This window comes from Nansenia antarctica, assembly GCF_963989245.1.
Source record: "Nansenia antarctica genome assembly, chromosome: 18".
NCBI classification, from domain to species: Eukaryota; Metazoa; Chordata; class Actinopteri; order Argentiniformes; family Microstomatidae; genus Nansenia; species Nansenia antarctica.
This window is the reverse complement of record NC_137691.1, coordinates 435848-441096: the sequence shown is the minus strand read 5'-3', so window position 1 is coordinate 441096 and position 5249 is coordinate 435848. Positions and strand designations below refer to the sequence as shown.

At 46.9% G+C, this 5249-nt stretch overlaps 1 pseudogene across 1 annotated transcript; it reads left to right on the top strand.

Moving 5' to 3' along the window:
- The first annotated feature begins 250 nt into the window (after positions 1-250).
- On the top strand, positions 251-4192 carry LOC308173432 (annotated as a pseudogene). Its single transcript has 2 exons — positions 251-1645; positions 2767-4192. The product of its transcript is annotated as an uncharacterized misc_RNA (transcript).
- The last annotated feature ends 1057 nt before the right edge of the window (positions 4193-5249 follow it).

Sequence of the window (5249 nt, the reverse complement as noted above, 5' to 3'; positions counted from 1 at the left end):
AACCACACAGAAGGCTAACATTCAGCTCTCTGGTGCTGCCGTTCACTAGCATGACCCACAACATCACATTATGTATGACTCTCTGAAGGACTTTACACTCATTTACCTTCAACATTCAAAACAACCACAAAGGAAGAAGCAACACCGTCAAAATCTGGATTTTACTTCCTACTGACTTCAACGCGGTGAGTTTTCAGAAGTGAACTTTCACCTCAGAAGCCATTACAGGGGAGACGGAGGTGGTGAGAGAATGGCGTCTAAACCCTCTCTCTCTGAGGAGAATCTCTCCTGTCCTGTGTGCTGTGACATCTTCAAGGATCCTGTCGTCCTCCATTGTAGCCACAGCTTCTGTAAAACCTGTCTGCAGGAATTCTGGAAACAGAAAGACACTCAGGAATGTCCAATGTGCAGGAGAAAGTCATCCATGGACTTCCCTCCTCGTAACCTGGCGTTAAAGAACCTGTGTGAGGACTTCTTACAGGAGAGAAGTCAGAGAGCTGCAGCAGGGTCTGAGGTGCTCTGCAGTCTGCACAGTGAGAAACTTAAGCTCTTCTGTCTGGAGGATAAACAGCCCATCTGTGTGATTTGTCAGACTTCAAAACAGCATAAAAAACATGACTGTTGCCCAGTAGATGAAGCAGTACTGGATCATAAGAGTGAACTCCAGACTGCACTGGACCCCTTAAAGGAGAAGCTGAAGACCTTTCTAGAGGTTAAACTGACTTGTGATAAAACAGCTAAACATATTGAGAGCCAGGCCCAGCACACAGAGAGGCAGATGAAGGAGGAATTTGAGAAGCTTCACCAGTTTCTACGAGATGAAGAGAGAGTCAGGATCGCTGCACTGAGGGAGGAAGAGGAGCAGAAGAGTCAGGTGATGAAGAGGAAGATTGAGGGGCTGAGCGGAGAGATATCATCCCTTTCAGACACAATCAGAGCCATGGAGGAGGAGCTAAAAGCTGATGACATCACATTCTTGCTGAACTTCAAGGCCTCCATGGACAGAGCCCAGAGCACACTGCCGGATCCAGAGAAGGTTTCAGGAGCGCTGATAGACGTGGCAAAGCACCTGGGCAACCTGCAGTTCAGAGTCTGGGAGAAGATGCAAGGAATAGTGGAATACACTCCTGTGATTCTGGACCCCAACACTGCCAACCCAGAACTCTTCCTGTCTGAGGATCTGACCTGTGTGACATACAGAGGAGAGAAACAGCAGCTTCCTGACAACCCAGAGAGGTTTGACTACCATCCTGTGGTCCTGGGCTCTGAGGGCTTTGACTCAGGGACACACAGCTGGGACGTTGAGGTGGGGGGGAGTACATACTATATGCTGGGTGTGATGACAGAGTCTGCAGACAGGAAGGGAGTCTCAGGCTATTTGGATGGATCCTGGTGCCTTAGGTTTTATAAGGGGAGTTTTTATACATGTGGTCCAGGTGTTCCACTCACTCTCCTCACAGTGAGCCAGAACCCCCAGAGGGTCAGAGTGCAGCTGGACTGGGACAGAGGAAAGCTGTCATTCTCTGACCCTGACACTAACACACACCTACACACACTCACACACACCTTCACTGAGAAAGTCTTTCCTTATATCTGGAATCGTTGTGAAGATCATCCTCTGAGGGTGTTACCAGTGAAGGTGTCTGTATCCATGGTTACTCCCTCTGTCTGAATCAATGATTAACTAACTTACAGTACTTAGACCTTTGTGTTCCTCTGAGACAATCAAAGACCAATAACACTTTAACACTCTAACCCTAACCTTAACCCTACCCTCCTAACCCTAACACTAATCAGTCAGCAATGTGTCCAGAAATATAAAAGATGAATGAACCCTTTGATTATGATGTTCAACTGTCTGACCTTATCACAACACAAACTAGATGATCGAGGCTAATTCCATATGTTGTTCCTTGGAGGATGTTACCTGGAAACATAAAACATCTAAAAACATACATTGTTACTTGTTCTTATTTTCACTTGTTTGCCTATTTTAACCTGCTATAACTGTTGCTCTTGTATTACGTTCTTATATATGTAAAGCACTTTGTGACCCCTGGTCTGGGATAGGGGCAATAGAAATACATTTTAGTACTGATAACAGCAACTGACTGACAGGGAGGCTAGGCGAGGCAGGCCAGCGTGTGTGACTACCCTCTCTCTCTCCAAACACTTATATTTATATTGCTATTTTCACATTTTAAAGAAGAGCTTTTTATTCAGGCCTAAAACTTTTTATTTTTTAGCAAAACAAGCTGTGTCGCTATCTCCCCTTTCCCTGCTGAGATGTCTAAGAAAGTCCTGAAACCTGCAATTAACGTGACGACATATCTCCACCACCCCTTCTCACACACACACACACACACACACACACACACACACACACACACACACACACACACACACACACACACACACACCTGACATCATTCTGCTTGTGACCCTTGAACACAGTGACTCATACCTTATCTGAAGCTCCACCCTCTTACCTGTTGAGGTAATCAGTGGAGAGCAGAAGTGAACCACACAGAAGGCTAACATTCAGCTCTCTGGTGCTGCCGTTCACTAGCATGACCCACAACATTACATATGTAGGACTCTCTGAAGGACTTTACACTCATTTACCATCAACATTCAAAACAACCACAAAGGAAGAAGCAACACCGTCAAGATCTGGATTTTACTTCCTACTGACGTCAACGCGGTGAGTTTTCAGAAGTGAACTTTCACCTCAGAAGCCATTAAAGGGGAGACGGTGGTGGTGAGAGAATGGCGTCTAAACCCTCTCTCTCTGAGGAGAATCTCTCCTGTCCTGTGTGCTGTGACATCTTCAAGGATCCTGTCCTCCTCCATTGTAGCCACAGCTTCTGTAAAACCTGTCTGCAGGAATTCTGGAAACATAAAGACACCCAGGAATGTCCAATTATGCAGGAGGAAAACATCCATGGACTTCCCTCCTCGTAACCTGGCGTTAAAGAACCTGTGTGAGGACTTCTTACAGGAGAGAAGTCAGAGAGCTGCAGCAGGGTCTGAGGTGCTCTGCAGTCTGCACAGTGAGAAACTTAAGCTCTTCTGTCTGGAGGATAAACAGCCCATCTGTGTGATTTGTCAGACTTCAAAACAGCACAAAAAACATGACTGTTGCCCAGTAGATGAAGCTGTACTGGATCATAAGAGTGAACTCCAGACTGCACTGGAACCCTTAAAGGAGAAGCTGAAGACCTTCCTAGAGGTTAAACTGACTTGTGATGAAACAGCTAAACATATTGAGAGCCAGGCCCAGCACACAGAGAGGCAGATGAAGGAGCAGTTTGAGAAGCTTCACCAGTTTCTACGAGATGAAGAGAGAGTCAGGATCGCTGCATTGAGGAAGGAAGAGGAGCAGAAGAGTCAGGTGATGAAGAGGAAGATTGAGGGGCTGAGCGGAGAGATATCATCCCTTTCAGACACAATCAGAGCCACGGAGGAGGAGCTAAAAGCTGATGACATCACATTCCTGCTGAACTTTAAGGCCTCCATGGACAGAGCCCAGAGCACACTGCCAGATCCAGAGAAGGTTTCAGGAGCGCTGATAGACGTGGCAAAGCACCTGGGCAACCTGCAGTTCAGAGTCTGGGAGAAGATGCAGCGAATAGTGGAATACACTCCTGTGATTCTGGACCCCAACACTGCCAACCCAGAACTCTTCCTGTCTGAGGATCTGACCTGTGTGACATACAGAGGAGAGAAACAGCAGCTTCCTGACAACCCAGAGAGGATTGACTCCTATGCTGTGGTCCTGGGCTCTGAGGGCTTTGACTCAGGGACACACAGCTGGGACGTTGAGGTGGGGGGGAGTATATTCTATATGCTGGGTGTGATGACAGAGTCTGCAGACAGGAAGGGCAGCTCAGGCGTTTTGGATGGATCCTGGTGCCTTTGGTTTAATGATGGGGAGTTTCATACAGGTGTTCCAGGTGATTCATTCACTCCCCTCACAGTGAGCCAGAAGCCCCAGAGGGTCAGAGTGCAGCTGGACTGGGACAGAGGAGAGCTGTCATTCTCTGACCCTGACACTAACACACACCTACACACACTCACACACACCTTCACTGAGAAAGTCTTTCCACATATCAGTAATTATAGTAAACGTCATCCTCTGAGGGTGTTACCAGTGAAGGTGTCTGTATCCATGGTTACGCCCTCTGTCTGAACCAATGATTAACTGACTTACAGTACTTAGACCTTTGTGTTCCTCTGAGACAATAAATTGAATGTATGTATGTACTTTTGGAATCAATATATCTTGTTTTTATAGGGTCTCTGAAATTGCATAGGAATAAATTACACACTGTAGGTGGTCAGAGGCTAGGCTAGGCTTGAGGCTAGCTAGGCTAGGCTAGGCTTGAGGCTAGCTAGGCAAGGCTAGGCTAGGCTAGGTGGTCAGTCCAGAGGAGGAATATTCTCTCCATCGGTTCTGTAAAGTGTTAACCTGTTAGATAGATGACCTGGGGCCTTGTCCTGGGCCCGAGACTAAGTGAGAGGGAACAGTTTAATGGAAACTAAACTGACTGGATCCGTGTGTCTATCTGTCGTACAGGTCAAGGATTACTCTCTACATCCTTGACTTGCATCCAGTTTTCATAAACCAATATGATAAACAAACATAAATACGTTTGGGTTAAGAATTTAACATTCACAATGCATATCGTCATATCATCATCCACGTTGATTACATATGAGCAGGTCAATTGATTGCGGGATTGTGTGACGAGACTTCCTGAGACGCAGAGAGTCATTTCTAATTATAAACGGAGCCTCTCTCTCCCCCAGTCTGTTCCCCGGTCCTCTGAGAACAGGAACTAATTGAGTGGAACCCACCGAGAGATTAATGACATGGGTTTTTGCAACTTGGCAACTAGTCCACGTTATCGCTGTGTCAAGAGGGAATCGGCACACACACTGCGTGTAAACACAGATCCCACTTGATGAAAAAATTATCCTGGGTTTTCCCGAATCACTGTATATACACTCTCCAAAGGAAAGTATGCTAATTTAGCCTTTTTTTGTTCCCCCTTAGCTCCTCTGGGCTATTCTGTTCCAGGGAAGGGTGTGTGTCTAATGGAGTGTGTGTCCCCCAGTGGTGGGGATCTCAATTAATGTGTGTGCCATCCTAGGGGTGAATAGAGCGCGACCCCCAGTGACCCCGAACATCCCGGAGTCTGAGGCGGGCCTTGCTCCCCCCTCCTCCAGGGGGCGGCTCGTATGAA